This window comes from Phalangium opilio, unplaced genomic scaffold, assembly GCF_054372755.1.
Source record: "Phalangium opilio isolate 3A_F unplaced genomic scaffold, DU_Popi_V2 ptg000060l_1, whole genome shotgun sequence".
Lineage (NCBI taxonomy): Eukaryota > Metazoa > Arthropoda > Arachnida > Opiliones > Phalangiidae > Phalangium > Phalangium opilio.
The window spans coordinates 8,538,028-8,557,014 of NW_028324177.1; positions in this window are offsets into that span (position 1 = coordinate 8,538,028).

Genomic DNA, 18,987 nt, shown 5'->3' on the forward strand with positions numbered 1-18,987 from the left:
AGCCAGAAGGACCGCCGTGAAGGATTTGGTGAACAACATTTTACAAGTTTATCCGAGACCGCTCACAAGCCAGCTTATGGAGGTAGCCAAGAAACTATATTCCATTTATCCGGAGGCCATATGCGATAAACTGGATGGCAAGATTCTAGGTTGCGGGTACGCTTGTTTTGGCACCCAATTAAAAAATCGCATTGAAAATATGACAAGAGACAAAGACAATAACATACCCAGAGTGCGAAAATCGTAAAAAAACAAATATGTTTCAAGAATTGACCACTTTAATTCCCAACCCGAAAATGAACTAGTCGGAAAAGAAGCTTCCTTGGTAGCTCAGCAAGAGTAAAACGCTATGGCGCACGAATTGACCCGCAATATTGAAACAGTAAAGAAATATTTAAAAGACACCTATATTTTACAAAGGGACGATTGTAACGAAGAGCTCCATGGAAAATCACTCCATGAAAATTGGCCGTTTCTTTTTGAAACATATGGCATTTTTGACCACAACGAGATTTTGTTAGGCAAAGATTTGCGGGCACTACTCCATACGTTTTTCACAGAAAGCGGGATGAAGATTTTGGGATTGTTCTCGCGCATCAAAAGCAAAGAAATAAAGGAGATCATGAAAAAAAATGACACAAATTCTTCGTGGAATAGCCTTAACTCAATCTCTTGTATCATACATTTGCTGTTCAAACATTTCAATGAAAAATCAGAAAATACTTTTCCGTGCTTTGAGGTGACTTCTTTATATTAATTGTCTACTTACAAAGTGGTGTAGGACTAATTTTTTAACGGAAATTCAAAACAGGCAGGAACAAGTCTGAAGGAATTGGAACAAAAAATTAAAGCACACCCTTGTCTCACAGTTTCTGGTATGTAACGAGTAGAAAACCATTACTATAGGATAGTAGGTTAATAGATACATTTATGGGAAAAAAATTTCAGGAACTGATCTGTTTACGGCAGAAATGCTTATGTTATCGATTGATAACAATATTGTGAACGATCACATTCAAGCTAGTGACCTGATTGATGCTTTGGCTGCTTTGCTTGGAATGTATTACATGACAAACATTAAAAACCCCGACGAGTGTGCCTGTTTTATGGAGTTTTTTCAAAGGTAATTCAAAAATATATTGTAACAAGTTCAAAAAAGGAAAATATTATCTCTCCGAGACGGAAATCAAGAAGTCGGTGGTTCGAATCCAATCACTGACAGAAAAATAATTTTCCTCGCAATTTCAGAGAACGCGGTCACGTGGGGTGAGACAGAGAGACAGATACACACACACAGACACGTCACTATTACATTATCCATTTAAATTATACCAAGAATATATAGGAAGTGTCAAACATATGGAATATATTTTTAAAATAATTATTAATACCCTTAATTTACAAATTGTTATTCTGAATAGATGTGCTGCTAAAATAAACCCCCAAGCAAAGAAAGGGAGGAAAAAGGCGCCTCCAGTTAACCCAAAAGTGTTGGCGCTTATTAACAAACTGCAAAATTTTGAATGGTCCAGCGAAAGGTAATATTTAATAAAACTTTGCAAAATTAAAATTAATTAGCTGTGCAAGTTACAAATATTTTTCTTGGATTTTAATCATGTTTAATTTTTAATTTTAGTGACATGAATATCATAGAAGAAGAAGCAGACTAAAATTTTTCATTTGTACAAAATAATCTTGCAATAAAAAATCTGACTGAACAATCACAAACTTGATGTTGCACTGAATATAACAAAAACAGTTGGTAAAAATTACGCTTAGGCTTACTATCAGGGAACCAGTTGAATTTGATCAATTACACGGTTAGGCTTACCATTCAATAAACAGCAAAAATAAATGATTTTCACTGTTGGGCATATCTTAAAAAACAGCACTATTTTGACAAAATCACAGCTAAATTTACCATCAAGGAAACAGCACAATCTTATCCTTTACACGGTTAGGCTTACCATTAAAGAAATAGCACAAATAAATCAATTTTACTGTTGGGCGTATGTTCAAGAAAACAGCATAATTTTCAGACAATCGCAGCTAGATTTACCATCAAGGAAACAGCACAATTTAATCAATTACACGGTTAGGTTTACCATTAAAAAACAGCACAAAAAATCATTTTCAATTTTGGGCGTATGTTCAAGAAAACAGCACAATTTTCATACAATCACAGCTAGATTTACCTTCAAGGAAACAGCACGATTTTATCAATTACACGGTTAGGCTGACCACCAATAAAACGGCACAGTTTCATCAATATCACGGTGCGGTTAGCTATCAAAAAACCACTAAGTAAATGTAGAAAAAACTGTTTCTGTTCCCGTTGCAATAACAGCAAAACCAAGGTATTTTGCTGTTCCATCTTGCTGTTTTCTAAACATTAAAGTAGAGCTAATTATAGTGCTAGAGAAACCGTCAAAGCGACAGAATCCGGCGTGTTTAAAACAACGGCAACCGTTGCATTCAATAACACTGATAAATCTCAATGTAAAATTTACATCAACATACTGGCGTTAGGTGTCGTCAGTGGCTTACTGTAAATTTGATTGCAAATTTTTTGGGTGTGTAGAGAATATAGACATGCTTAATTGCTGATATTCCAACCTTAACAATAACATTGCCCTTTTAGTATAAAGAAATTGTGAGGCTGAAAAATCAACTGGCAAATCAAATAAAAAGAAAAAAATATAATCCATAAGAAATTCAATTTAACAAAGCGAAGACTCATTTGAAAAGATAAAAAGCTTCAAAGTTTCAAAGAAATAATCGCGACTTTGCGAAAAGAAAAATTAATGCTAGAAGAAAATATTGTACATTAGGATGATATATTTTCTCCTACCTTAAAAGCACTTTTCGAATATTTAAAGAAAGTGGGGCCAAAAAACAAATACAAGGAAGCTTATAGTAGCATTCTCCGAGAATTTGCTATAACCATGCATTTCTACAGCCCAAAAGCGTATGAATATCTTCGCCGAGTTCTTTGTTTGCCTCATCTAAATACACTCCAAAATTGGGCGGCTTTCGAAAAGCGATAAATAGCCTCAGAAGACTGCACTTAACGAAAGTGTTTATTGCTAGCTTTTCTCCGATAGGAGATTCATTTTCAACGATTTGATGGCTTACATAAATATAAGAAAAAGGTGACAAAAGCCATAATCCATAACATACCCTTTGTTATTATTGTAAAATGATGCTTAAAAAGATAAATTTTAATTTCAAATAGGGTAAATAAACAAGTTCCAGTAAATTGTTGAGCTATAAATGGATTTTTAATGAAAGTTTTGTCTGCAATTCAAATTTACGTCAGCAGAATCAAGAAGTTTTAGAGCAGAATATATTTTGTTTTAAATGGGTTATCCAAACTTTTCATTCAGCAAAATTTCAACACTTTTGGCCGATCACGAAAAGCGTGGGAGTCTTGAGCACGTAACGATAAATTCGCCTTGTTTGATTGAATTAAAAATAAATTGTACTTATCGAAACAGTTCATTAGAAGCCAATGTTTGACGCCGATATGCACGATCATTTGGGGTGGTGGCTGCGCCCCTTCACCTATTGAGGACGTCCCATATTGCGAGATTTTAGAACAAAGCGAGAAACACTACGAACAGTTTTATATGTATGGCAACAAGACAAAGCAAATAACGCCGAAATAAACGGCTTTTTAAAACGCAGCGATGTTCGTATTAAAACATCTAAAAGATCCCAGAGATGCTATTTTCATAGCTCGTTGTTGCTCTAACAAGCTGTACCATAAAACAACAGGGACAGAAATGAGTTTTTACCCATACGCCAACAAAACTGGAAAAATTCCTATTGGCTATCCTCAAATTATTTTGGACAATTTCCCCTATATCTTCTCTTTCGATGGACTTCAAATGCGACGTACTTTCGGCTCAAAATCCAATTTATCCGGTTTTACCTGCTAGGATAAATGGTAAGCTCACGTTCCCTCTATTCTACACCTGTTGCAAAACTCAATTTCAAGGTGACTGCACACACACACACACCTGATCAGAGAGAACTGCGGGGTACCTGGGTTACCGACGAATTGAGATACTCCGTAGAGCGAGGGTACAAAAACACACGCATGCCTGGTCCTACAAAATAAAACAATACAACACCGAGACTAAACAAGTCGGTCTTTTTAAAGACTATGAAAACGCCTTTCTTGAATATAAAACTCTGGCTAGCGGTTTTCCGGCCGATTGCATCACCCAGGAGGACAAAGAAAACTATGTCAGGAGATAGATCAAACAAAAATATATCAGGTCGTCGTAGATAAAGTTCGTGTTTTCCCCGACTATACCACAGCCCCATACGGATATCATAAATAATTATTAGTTTGTAAAATTGTATGATTTTGTATAATTTTTAATTTTTGTATTGTAATTAATTGGGGTTTTGTCTGCAGACATTTTTTGTGTATGTTAATCGTAATTAGTTTTATTACGATTAGAATAAATTTGTCAATAATAATTTTCTACTTTATATTATGGTCTTCCTTTATAAGCTTGCAAAAACCTAAACAATCAATCAATTAAATATTGACAGGTTGAGAAATTCTCCAAAGAAGAGGAGACAGAACGTAAAAACCCGGCCCTCCGCCTTAACAGTGGCCGCCATCTTGGATCGGTATACTGGCGTACTACTCTCTGATTGCATGGGAACTGGTGGAATGAAATGTTGGTAACACTTATTATTAAAATATACGAATTTAAAATAAAGATGATTTAAGCTTTCTCATGTATCCGTTTATTGACAATTTACTACGCAAATAATTCCACAACTAAAAATAGTTTTCAAGCCCGGTAATCAAAAGCATTAAGCTCATACACACTGAAACCTACGTAAATTTGCTATTAGTAACATGATACTTGATGTAAAGTAAATTTACCGAACATAGAGTACAACGGTTCTTTCTACATAAATTTTTCGGAAATTTGGTCGATTGAACACATTTGTGGGTTAAAATCTGGTTCACTTCCATTGCGCCGAATCCTAATCCTATGCGACCGAAAAACCCGCACTTTAGCGGATTTATGATTCGGTCCAATGGGACATCCCCATTGCACCGAAAAACCCGCGCTTCGGGTTTTTCCCGATGGAATTTAAATAAATAAAATCCCGGGGACGCAACTTAAAACAATTTAAGGCCTACGTAAAATGAACACTAGATTCAAACATTTTCTAAATAATTATTTTAAAACTAAGGATTAAAAGAACAAAATAGTAATATATAAGCAAAATATGACATAATAAAACCAATTTCTAATATTTATTTATTTTTTATGTTATATTCATCATGATAATACTTTAAGGCAGCCGTTTTAATATACTTGAAGTGTATAACCGTTCCAAAGAGGAAGAGACGTCCTCCTAACCTAACAGAAATATTTTGGAAAGGCATATTATTTGAGAAGTCAATGAAGATAAAAATCAATATTTTGGAAAAGTTGTAACATTGTTAAGTGATTCATTAAGTATTACTAACCTAGCTTAACCAAATAGTGGCGTTTCCAAGTCAGAAAAAGTGTATTTAAAAGGCTTTCATTAAGAAATGACTTTAATAGAAATTAAGCTACATTGCATTTTCGGGGCGCTGTTTTCGACAAAAGAGTCGTTTGAATTGTAAATACCAAACCCGCCATTGGGATAAATTCATTAAAAACATTGGCGGGATTCGGTCTAATGGAATTCTTCGCAATAGGAAGATACCTTAAAGTCTTACTAAGATCATTGAATCTAAAAAATATCATCTAAAATTGCTGTTTTATTTAAACGAAAAAACTACTGAATAGCTTTTGATTATTTGTAGTTAATCGTACTTTTCCAAAAAATCGATCAGAAACCCAGAGCCTTAACAACAGACACAAACACATAAACGACCGTGACAGATCCTCTTCGTGACATACGTGACCTGTACAAGTAAAAATAACGATCAATATCGGCTAAATTTAACCTAATGACAGCTTTATTAAAATGAAGCTTGGAAAAGATAATCGATCCACATCCAAGTATTTTCCGTTCACCCATGCGTCATTATACTGGGCTATACAAAAGTAATTACATGAAAGTAAAAGATATTAATTGATCCATATCCAAGTATTTTCCGTTCACCCATGCGTCATTATACTGGGCTATACAAAAGTAATTACATGAAAGTAAAAGATATTAATTGATCCATATCCAAGTATTTTCCGTTCACCCATGCGTCATTATACTGGGCTATACAAAAGTAATTACATGAAAGTAAAAGATATTAAGAGAGAGAAATATAAGCTAATAAAAGGCGGAGAGATAAGTTCATTTAAAACTAAGACAATAAGAATACATTTGAACAAAATGTACAGTGAGGAATTCGTTGCTCTGAGCTTGTTTCAGACAATATTTCACTGATCATAAACAGGATTAAGTAATTTTTTGTCAGATTTAAAAATTAAACATCCAATACTTAATAGCATAGCGCGGCTCCTGTGGATCCCCTACAAGGGGACTTTCCTCCTGAACTCCGGGTTTGGCTTGGCAAAGGCTAGTGGGCGGGATTTATACATGCACGTATAAATCCCGCCCTCAATTGCCTCTAGCTTCGCCAAGCCAAAACTGGAGTTCGTAAGGAAAGTCAACTTGTAGGGGATCCACAGGAGCCGCGCGGATGTTGAAAGAAACCGGAAAGTTTAACTTGGAAGATTTTCTTGCCTATAGTGACACTAACAACAATTGATATTTTTAGAACCCATCTCTATGAAGTATCTTCAAGAAAGTGGTTTTTAATTATCTACCCTTCAAATTCAATAAAACTTTGCTTATTGAGGTATAATCGTGAATCCAAAATGTTACTGGTCCGGAATACGACGTTCTTATGAGCCTTAATCTCTTGGGTTTCGACGATTCAATCTTGAGGATTTCAATTAAACCAATTTTCGTGAAATCAACCACTGCAGATTTGTTAAATAACAGAACTTAATGACAATATTTCTTTTGGCAGAATGGATATATCAATTCGTTATGTTATAACGTGAAAAGAACGAAACCTTTAAATAAATTCTTTAAGCATAAAAGATTATTTTTTGATAGTATACATATATGCTAGTTATGACGCCTTATTATAAACTAATTAAGGTAACTTCCAATTTTAGAAAAATTTTCGTTAAAATCTGGTAAGAGACTGGACAGCGGCGAATGTTTTCACCCTCTATAATTTCAAGTCTGGGCCTTATAAATGTATTTTTAAAGGAATGGATCCCCCTATTTTTATGCTATAATCCCTTCTGTTAAACCAAAAACCAAGTTTTCAAGTTTAAATTAAAATTTTTTTAAAGCTTTTATATTAAATCGGTAGAACTTTTTCCATTGAGGGCCTTTTTTCCTAAACATTGATAGCCAAGGCCAACATAGGCTAGCGTTCTTATAGGGTATAAAACCATATTTCCCACTAGATGTAACAATTTACATTATTTTAGAATCAATTTCAGAGAATTAATTTTGATTTTATTCAAAAAATCATTGATGTATAAGAATATATCTTGGCAGTGAAATTTGGAGGCAGATGAAGGTGGTGATGTCGATATGAAATATATTTTTAAAAAAATGAAAAATATTATTACGAATTTAATTTCAGCCATAACATTAACTTTACGAAAGTACTGTTAACCTTTTCTGGTAAAAATAATTATGGGTATACTATTCCTTTAAACTTCACCTTCATGTCTCTTATATTCTTATAGCTGAATAAAATTATTTACTTTGGCACGGCATGAATTTAGCAAAATAACCTTGGAGCAAACGTTAGAAAACAGATCAAAGCCTTCATAGTTTTCAAAACATTTACTCTTGGCAACCAATTCAATCGGTCCGACATTTCGGAGAGATTTTTCCATTTTGCGACATAATCAAAACTCCGTAGATATATAAATGTCTCGTGGTTTTCTCATCGACTTCGAATTTTATCATAGATCTCGAAATATATATATAATAACAGGATATTCTTTTCAATTCTGGATTTGTCTCCAATTCTCGACCTTGTAATTACTTCAAAGATTTCGAAATTTTTTCTTTGAAACATCACTCAATTTCACGAGAAAGGTGTTGGATTTCGTTCAAATAACGGACTACTCACATAAAAGTCATTCAAATAGTATTGGAAGTTTTCAAGGTCTTGTCTATCGTTTCCTTGCTAAAATACATTTTTGGGAAGAACTAAGACATCTTCAGGTTAGTGTGAAAATTTTAAAGATAAACAAGATTACTTTAGAGACGGAATCGTATACGCGGATCCCATAGTAGCAGTCCTCATAAAAGCGGTTAATAGTGGTTTCCCGAAAAAGCAGTTTACCCGTTACGGCAGTTCCCTATACAGGGGTTCTCGTAAACGCGGTGTACTGTTACAGCAATTACCCAAGGAGCAGTACAGTCCCGGAAAACATTTCCTGGACATTTTTGTTTGGCTGACACTTTGTTTCTATTTGAGCTAGAGTAACAAAATAGTACTTCCTATATAGGTTGACTTAACAAAGTTATTTTCCGCACAGTTTTATTTTCCAGATCTTAAAAACCTATATCCCCTTTCCGCTCAATTTGCCAAAAAAAAAACATTTTTATTTTCTTGTTGATAATAAAATTTTCGATGGTGTTAAAAGAAACATATATTTATAACGCAGCTTCTACAATCGGAATTGAAAAATTAATATTTTACTTTTATTTTTTTTAACATAAAGACACTTGTTTTTTTAATGCTTAAGTCTATCAATGCATTTTTCTATATCGATAGTGATAATGCAATGGTACAATCACAAGTTAAATAGCAAGCTTCTTTCGGAGTATAGCCTTTCCTAACCCTAACCCTAACGGAACGAAAACCAAACCGAACCCTTAATCTTTAAGGAAATGGGTTATGGTAAAAACTTGTGAACTAAAACTTTGGAGTAAAAACTGTGCGCAAATGCGCAGTAAAAATTGTGCGGAATTGGGCTAAGATTCTCGAAAATTTTGTGGAAATGGTCATACTCGGACACGGTGACACTGATAGGGCGTTAGCCCTACCAGAAATAGTAAAGACCGCCGAAATGACGTCCCGAAATAATACCTCGAATAGGTCGACAAAGCTATCATTACACGCGTCATGTCACGCATAATCCAAAACGGTTTGAAAATTGTCCATCGGTTCAGAAAATCAAAATGTATGACACAAAATATGACGTTCAAAGCATTGGGAAATAAGCCAAACTATTATCTCTTTTTATCCATATCAACTTAGCTCCGTAGTAAAACATAACGATCAGTAAAACATGATGTTCAAACCATAGCATAGTTTGAATCTGAAATTTCGAGAATTACGTTCAGTAATGGGGCGATTTTAAAGCTAATTGTCAGTAAGCTCGATTTCGAAAGGACGATTGGATACCAACTAAGGAGGAAATATTTTGGATGGCGCTTTGGAAAGCAGAGATGTTGAATTTGTGTACTGGATAGTGTTTAGGCAGTAAATTCGTGATTACTAAAGTTGGAGAATTTTAGCAATTAAAGGTTTTGAAAATATTCTATATAAAGCACGAAGGTTGCGTTTTGGTCGAATTCTTCTGTGGCTTTCCGGTAATAAATGTTTGTGGGGCTTTTGGCTGTCTTTTTGGTAGTTAATGTTTTGGTGGCGTATCGGCAGTTCTTGGTTGGGTTACTTTTCGTTAATAAATGTTCGGGTGTCATTTCGTTAGTTAATGTTTTGAGTGCTTACAGATTAAATATCCTGGCTGATTTCCACTTTGCATAATTGGTAATCTGTCTACCATATAAGTGTAGCAGTGAATCAGGAATGAAAATTCACCATGACATGCATTAGAGAATTCTATATCAACAACCAATTCTTGAAGAACGATGCGAATGCCAATTCTCATAACTCTCTGAGGGTTATGTTTTGAATTATGAGAAAATTTAAATATAGTATTTCACTTATCTGACTATAATTCGCAAGTTCTCATTTCCCATATTTCAGCGTGAAACTAAAGTTTCTCTGGTGTGAACATATTGTTTTTCTGTTCGTGAAGTTTACTACGGAGCTTAGATAATATAGATAAAATAAAATAATCGTTCGGCTTATTTGCTAATGTTTTGAACGTCATAGTTTTGGGACTGACGTGACTGAGACCACGTCCTCGGGTAAAGCATTCCACATTTTAATGTTCCTGCGAAAAAAGGAATCTCGCAGTATATTGGTACGAGATGGGAGGGAAAATAGTCGACGACTGTGGCCCCTTGTGCCCTTACAATTATCGTGCCAGGTAAAGTAGGATTGATTGGGCTGACTTAAGATTTTGAAAACGCTAATAAGGTCCAGATAAGTACGACGAAGGGAGAGAGGCTTCCAGCCTAGGGAGGATAACCGGGTATCGCGAGGTTTGTTTCTTAGTGAGGTAGGGATTCGACTTGCACGGCCTAGAACGTTCTCAACCATGTCAATATCCCCAAGAGTGTGTGGACTCCAAAGCTGAGATCCAAATTCCAAGACAGGACGGACGTAACATTGGAACAGGCGCGTTAATAAGGAGAGAGATATGCCACGGAAATGAGACCATTGGCGCGCTTGCAAGACCGCTTAACATGTGCCTTAGAGGATAAGTTATGAGTCACGATCAGGCCTAGATCCCGACATTCATTAACCCGTCGAATGTTAAGACTATTTGGATGATACGGGGACGGAGTCCGAGTGTCGATCGGACGGCGTTGTAAAGTCAGGACGAGAGATTTTTCGCTATTACAAATCAAACCATTAACACTGGTCCAGGATTCAAGGGTTTTGAGGTCCCGCTGCACGATAGCTACATCATCATAAGAGGTGATTACACGGAAAATTTTTAAATCATCCCCGTAAAGGCGTGGGTGGGAAGACAAGCACTGGGGTAGGTCATTAATATATAAAATAAACAACAAGGGACCCAAAACACTTCCTTGAGGCACCCCACTTAAAACTGGGAGAAAGTCGCTTAATGCCTGACCAACCCTGACTGCCTGGGTTCGTTGCGTTAGATAACTGGCAATCCAGCCAAGCACTGATTGTGAAAGACCATAATTATTTAGCTTGGTGAGGAGGCGAGAATGGGGAACCGAGTCAAAAGCCTTTGCTATGTCGAGATAAATAATATCAACTCTCTTACCGGAATCGAGGGCATGGGTCCACGTATGGAAGGCCGACAAAAGGTTGGTTTCTACTGATCGACTATTTAAAAAACCGTGTTGGTAGGAACTAAGATATGGGGTGACATGGTTAGTGATAGCTGTTCGAAGACATTTTTCAAGAACCTTGCAAACCGTGCAGGTCAAGCTGATGGGCCTAAAATTTCTGGGATCAGACTTAGCACCCTTACCCTTATAAATTGGAGTAACATGTGCTAGTTTCCACTCACTGGGGACCGATCGTTCCCTTAGCGATAGGGTGAATAACTTAAGTAATGGTAAAGCTAAAGAGGAGCTACAGTTCTTAAGTAAGCGGTTCGGAATGCCATCTGGACCTGATGCACTTTTGATATCTAATGATTTTAGCGAAGTCTTAATTTCAAGATAGGAGGGGTAATACTCTTCCATTGCAGGTGTTTTGGGAACGGAAGTGTTCTCAGTTACTTCAACCCGATTGCCATTAAAGTTTTTGACTAAAGTTTCGTTAAGGCATTGGGCCGTTTCATAGTCAGAATCAGTGGGTTGACCATTTTGAAGTCGGATACTAAGACGTGTAGGTAAAGACCGAATACGCGAACGGACGAAACGATAGAAAGCGCGAGGGTTCGTTTTGATACAGGATAATTGACGTTTATTCATTTTGTAACGTTAGTGGGAGATACTGTGGCGAACATGCTTAATTTGTGTTTTGTATATGGCACGTAGACGTGAATGGGCATCCAGATCGCCCGATAAGGAGGCTTTCCGTAGCTTCTTCCAAATACGCTCTTTTTTCCGAATTGCCCGTTTGGTTGAACGAGAGATTCAAGGACGGAGTTTTCGCGATTTGGGGGAATATAATGGCACCAATGTTTCTATACATCGAAACAGATTGTCTTTAAAAAATTGCCAAGACTGTTCTATAGGGAGTGAGTCTAGCGGGTCCCAGTTGATTTCACGTAACATAGTATTAAGGGCAGGGTAATCAGCCCTAGAATAGTCGTAATCATGCCGAAAATGGCGTCTAATGCAGCGAGAGGTTAAGATAGGGAAAGTGATGCAGATAATTACATGATCACTGCCGCCAAGGGGAGGGAGATTCGCGATTTGCGGAATGACCGTAACCGGAGTGAGCACGAGATCGAGGATATTGGAGCTTGGTGTTTGGGTCTGACTATACCGAGTTTGGAACCGTACATGTTGCACGAGGGCTGAGTCAGCGTGGAGTTGTAGAAATTGACGATGTTCATTAGACGCGCCGGGCTGTATTGATAAGGTGTCCCAGTTAATAAATAGGAGATTGAAATCACCGGTAATAATTAAATCCATTTTAACTGAGGAAATAATTTGGATTGTGTTGAAGAGAATAGTTGATTGATCACTGGGTGTGTTGGGAGGACGGTATATTATTTTAACTCAAATAGTACTAGGTCAGGTGAGGTCAATTAAGTTAGGAAAAAGTTAGATTTTTATACCTAAGTTGTTAATGGTTTTGTTATTTGAACCCCACAGTATGAGGTCCGGTTAGGTTTTTTACCTAGAGCCTCAGGAGTAATACTCATATTAGGTTAGGTTTGGTTATTTGAACCCGAGTAGTATTAGGTCTGCTTATTTTTTGTTGTTTGAACCCCAATACTAATCGTCAGCTTAGCTATTGTTATTTGAACCCCAATAGTATAAAATTATATTAGGGTTTTTTGCTTGAACTCCAATAATATTAGGTCAGATTAGGTTAGGTTAGCGTATGATGATAGAGTTGTAAGGTAAACTTAACGGTTAAGAATTGAACAAGACTCAAGTTAAACTGCTATTTCCCAAAACTCCTGTAGCTATTTCTAAAATAACAGTTCTGAAGAACGCCGCTTTTTTGCAATCGCGGTTGCTATTTCGGGAAGTGCTTTACTGGGAAATGCTGATTCAAGGAACAGCCATTTCTCAAATATATTATTTTATACCTTTTTTGAATTTTAAAATTTATTTTGAATGATCTTCGAGAGACCATGGAAAATAACAAATACATAAATAAAGTTAAAAATATGAATAAAGTAAAAAATATAAATAAAGTTAAAAATATAAACTAAGTCGTCTGCTTCTTAAAGGTAAATTGACAACAGTCCAGCTGCCGAAACGTTTGTAGACATTGGAAGTTGAATAAGCGAAAAACGAGCTACATCGATTTTTCGTATTTTGCAAATAAAATTAAACAATTCATTCAACACTTGCCTTACTAAGCACCACAATTTCAATTCTGTGAAATATGAGCAACGATACTCTCAACGTTGTAATTTATCAGGTTGGATTTCATCATTATTGATAAGTTTTTGGGAATAAAATCAGAACCATTTATTGGTCAATAATATGTTGGCTGGCGATATCGAGAATTTGGTTCAATTTTTGATTGAGTGGAATTCTTAAAAGTAATGGTTGCTTTCGAAGCTTTAAAGGAGAATTTTAAGCATTTAGAGGGTCTGTTCACAAATTACGTAACGCGGATCCCGGGAAGAGGGGTTTAAGTATGTGTTTCTAAATTATACATGGGGTGGGGAGAGGCTATTGAATACGTTACGTAATTAGTCGTATTTTAGTACATAGCACCTTTGCAGTATATACATTTATTTCTCATAGCGGCCAATCTAACAATCTTAATTTATTTCTTGTTATAGTTTTAACTGCTGCTATATCATAGTTTTATTCTTTCATGTACTAGACAGAGCCTTTTATCCTCTGCGAGTGGCGTATAAATCATATTAAAGAAAATAAATAATACTAATTATATTTATTAACATAATTTTGTTTCTCATCTCAAAATTAATACAAAAAGAGTTAAAAAGCAGTCTGTGCTTGACTGTGTGTGTGCGTCCGATAGGAGTTCGCCTGGTGATGCGTAAAGGTATATTCTTATGGCGCTGGATTCAATTAGATCGAATCCCGCCAATGTTTTAATGAATTTAGCCCAACCGCGGGTTTGGTATTTACAATTGAAACAACGCTATTTGTCGAATTTAGCCAACCCGAAAATGCTATGTAGTTTAATTTCTATTAATGTAGTTTTTCAGTGAAAGTGTTTTAAATACATTTTTACTGCCTTGGAAACGCCATTATTTGACGACTGGCTAGGTTAGGTTTAATGGTTTGTTATGAGGACGTCTGTTCCTCTTTGGAGCGGTTATTCACTTCAAGTACAGTAAAAGGGCTGGCTTAAAGAGATTTCATAATGAATTTAGCATAAAAAATTAATCAATATTTGCAATTGGTTTTATTATGTCATATTTTACTGATATATTATTATTTCGTTGTTATAATTCAGAAAATGTTTGGATCTAGTCTTCATTTTATGTAGGCCTTAAATTATTTTAATTTAATTTAATTTATTTAAAGTCCATTAGGAAAAAGTGCGGGTTTTTCGGTGCAATGGGATTGTCCCATTGGACAGAATCGTAAATCCGCCAAAGTGAGAGTTTTCGGTTGAATGGGACTGAGTTCGGTTGATAGGGATTCGAATCAATGGTACAGAAGCATATGTAAATACATCCAACAAAACCTTATTATTTTTCATAATATAAAATGAATATATGAAAATATTTTTCGTATTTTCGATGCCTTTAGTAGTTATAAACCTCTGTTTCATTCTAATATTCCAAGAATTTTTTATATCATTACTTGAACTGGCTTCTTATATATTACTTAAGCTATATATCTATCTGTATATAGTATAAACCATGCTTTCGAGATTACAAAGTCGCCAAGGCTTGGATTCAGTCGTTCAAACCATGTTTTAAATGTTAATAGGCCTGGTGAACCAAAAAGTAAACAATTGAGGCCCTAAGTGAAATAAAAATATGAATTTGTTTTCGTGACTGTAATGAAGACACATTAACGGTTCAGAGTGAGCCGAAGGTTAAATACACATTTAAATTATCAAGTTTAGATTTAAAATAGAAGGAAGCGTCATGGTGGCAATGAGATCAGTGAAACGTTTGATCGTAATTGGGTTATAGCCTCGGTGTTTTCATTCATTACATTATGGTGCGCATTCACTTTAAGAACGTCAGCACAAACCAAATTTGGTGTTATGGAACGTTAACAGTCATGATGGTGAACTAAGAATATCGTAGAGGTGAAACGAGAGGAAAGTTTTTATACGGAAAAGGGGGGGGGGGGTAGTTTGGATCATAGATAGTATACAGTTGAGGCGCGAACAATTGGGCCTTTACAAACACATAAAGGTAATATCTTTCCAAAAATTTATGGTTTTCATTTCATGTTTTTCCCTATTGACTGATTTCCATGTGTACAAGACTTATCCACATTGGATGTAAAATGTCGTCTGTTTAGTCGAGAAGATTCGAATACGGCTTTAATAATTCATAAATTTTAACTTCTGCAATAGTTGGTTTTAAAAAATAACACTTGTGGTCTTGGCCATGTTGTTGGAATGTCTCTAAGTCAGGTGGTATAGTCCCATTGGACCGAAACCGTTTTTTGGTTTTTTATGGAGAATATATTTAAATTTCTAGCCCAATGGCGGGTTTCTGCTGAATGGGAATTTATTTGAAAGAATTATTGTTATTGTTATTGTTGAAGGGGGTGACGCGTCGCCGCGTCGAGCACCGATACCAAGGGTATATTGTGCGCCCCGAACTGGTTAGATTGCGAAGAGTCCTGTCGCCTCGATGAATCGGAGAATCCGATTGACCGAGACAGTAGAGAACTGGTGAGGTTCCATAGTATGCATATCGAAATGCTCAAACCTCATGGCCGCGAGATAGTCGCAGCAACACAGGATATGGGAGGAGGTTTCCTCTTCCTCCCGGCAAAACCTACAGAGTGGGTCATCAACGATGCCCAGTAGGTGCAGGTGTCTATTCAGCCGGCAGTGTCCAGTGAGGAGACTGGTGACCAGCCTAATTTTGCTTTTGGTAAGGGCAAGCAGTTCCTTTGCCCTAGTAATAGAAGGACCCGGGACAAACTCCTTGGCTTGTCTCTGCCCATCCATGTCAAGCCAGAGTTGCAGTTGAAGTGCAGACATCCGGCAGTGAATCCTATGGCGAATGATGCCATGGGGGATGGGAACCGCAGGCTCAGGTCCGAAGAACTTCGCCTCAGCCCCCCTTTTGGCATACATATCAGCCCTCTCATTGCCCAGGTATCCGCAGTGCCCTGGCACCCACAGCAATTGAACCTTGTTGCGGGCAGCCAAAGAACTCAGCAGATCCAGGCAGCTGAGCACCAGTCTAGAATCGACAAGGCACTGATTTAGCGCCTTGAGGGCGGCCTGACTATCCGAATAAATCTGAATCGTCCGTCCGCGGTAGTTTTTCTTGTTGCAGAAATCCGCACATAAACAAATGGCCATGATTTCCGCCTGAAAAACGCTGGCAAAGTTGCCAAGGCTCTCGTAAAAACCAAACTTCTTGGTCAAGCAGTAGACCCCGGCACCAACTCCAGAGTCCGTTTTAGAGCCGTCCATGAACCAGACGGACTCCCCCCCAGTTCCAAGGACTGGGGTGGTCTCCCAAACAGCGCGACTGGGAAAGTGCACGCTGAAGCGCTTGTCGAAGTGGTGTGATATAACAGACTTATCTGAGACCATCACAAGTGATGGCTCAGTACTGCTGTACTCACTGAAAAGCTTGGTGTGACTGAAGTCCCAGTGCTTGGGCTTCCACCAGCCGAGGTTGTTGAGCCTACAGGCTCCCATAATAGCTTCTTCCTCAATAAAGAGGTGAAGGGGAAGCATATTGAGAAGGATTTCCAGAGAGGCTGTGGGGGCTGTCCTCATGGACCCCGTGATACCGATGCACGCCAGCCTTTGAAGCTTGCGTAGTTCATCTTGGGCAGTCTTAAGGCGAACCCTGGGCCACCAGACAAGGGCTCCATAGGAGACCACTGGCCTGATGATCCTAGTATAAATCCAGTTTACAGCGCCAGGGCTTAAACCCCAGGACTTGCTGACTGAACTCCTTAAACGCCAAAATAGAATTTTGGCTTTCTTGATGCTCAGATCAAGATGGGATTTCCAAGTAAGCTTGGCATCAAGAGTCACGCCAAGGTACTTGACCTCGGAGGACTTCTTTAAAACCTGTCCAAAGAAGGAAATATCATTGAAGAGGTCATTAGTCCTTTTCCGGGTAAACGGTATAAGGACAGTCTTATTGGGATTGACGGTGAGGTTAACTTCCCTACACCATTCCTCAACATCATGTAAGACAGATTTCATCAGTGCAGCGATAGTTGCAGGGAACCTCCCTGTAACAATCACTGCGATGTCATCCGCATAGCCAAAGCAGTGACACCCCCCTCCCCGAGTCGGCCCAGCAGCTCATCCACCACCAGGCACCAAAGAAGAGGGGAAAGAACCCCTCCCTGAGGACAGCCACGGTCGGTGGAGATCTCCAAGGATTCCCCGAGAAGAGACGCCGTCACCCTACGGTACGTGAGCATGGATTTTATCCAACGACACAAAGTGTCGTCAATACCAAACCGCTCCGCAGCGCGAAGGATAACTTCACTAGAGACCCTATCAAAGGCCCCCTCAATATCAAGGAAGATGGCCAAAGACATCTCCTTGAACTCGATGGCCCTGTCAAGGCAGTTCAAGATGCCATGGAGCGCCGTCTCTGTAGATTTGCCTTTCTGATAGGCAAACTGAAAAGTGGACAGAGGTGTGTGGGAAAGAACACCATCCCGCAAATACCTGTCCACCAATTTCTCTAAAGTCTTTAGGAAGAAAGAGGTAAGACAGATAGGTCTAAATGCCTTAGCCTCAAGATAGCTCGTCTTCCCAGGTTTGGGAATAAAGATAACCTTCGAGCGCTTCCAGATATCTGGAATATGCGCCAGAGCAATGCAGGCTCTAAATATCCTGCACAGATAGGGGCCAATGGCGTCTATGCCTTCCTGAAGGAGGGCGGGAAAGACGCCATCTGGGCCAGGGGACTTATAGGGCTGAAACGAATTTACAGCCCACTTAAGTCTAGAGTATGTAACTATCTTATTGGCGATGCCCCAGTCCGCCCTGTGTGCTCTTCGAAAGTGCACGGGGGGAGTGTCGGTGCTTGTGGGGTCAAAAGCCTCGGAGTCCGGAAAGTGTACCTTAAGCATATGCTTAAGGGTGTCAGTCCCTGACTTGGTAAACTCACCTTCTGCCACCTTGATGGTGCTGAGCTGGTGAGTGTTATCGTGAGCCAGGATCCTCATGATCTTGGCAGTAGCGGGGGCATCAGAGATGCTACCGCAGAAGTCTCTCCAGGAGTTCCTTTTGGCCTCCCGGATGGCTTTATTATACTTGTTAAGGGTCTGTCTATAAATAGTCCAGTCCCCAGTCCTCTTAGCCCTATTAAAGAGTTTACGAGTGAGCTTGCGAAGCTTGCCATGTTCCGTATTCCACCAAGGAACGAGCCTCGGCCGGCTGGCAGGCTTCGCCGGACAGTTGTGGTGGTAGGAATTGATAATGGCTTGTTGCATGAGATCAACTGCCAAATCAAATTCCAGCACCGAGGAAAGCTTTGGAGCATTACCTCTGAGTAGGATGCAAAGTTCCTCCCTGTAGCCGGACCAGTCGGTCCGACGGGGATTACGCAGTTCCGTCTTAACCGAAGTTGACTTGACCGCGACCGAGAAGCAGATGTGCCTATGATCCGAAAGAGACGGTTCATTAGACACATGCCAGTTGGAAACCGACAGACTGATATTGCCTGTGGCCAGGGTGACATCAATGACCTCCTTTCTGTTAGAAGTAACGAAGGTAGGCTCATTGTGCCTGTTGAGAATATGCAGGTTCGTACCGACCAGAATTTCTAGCAGTTCATCACCACGTCTGTTGCAGTC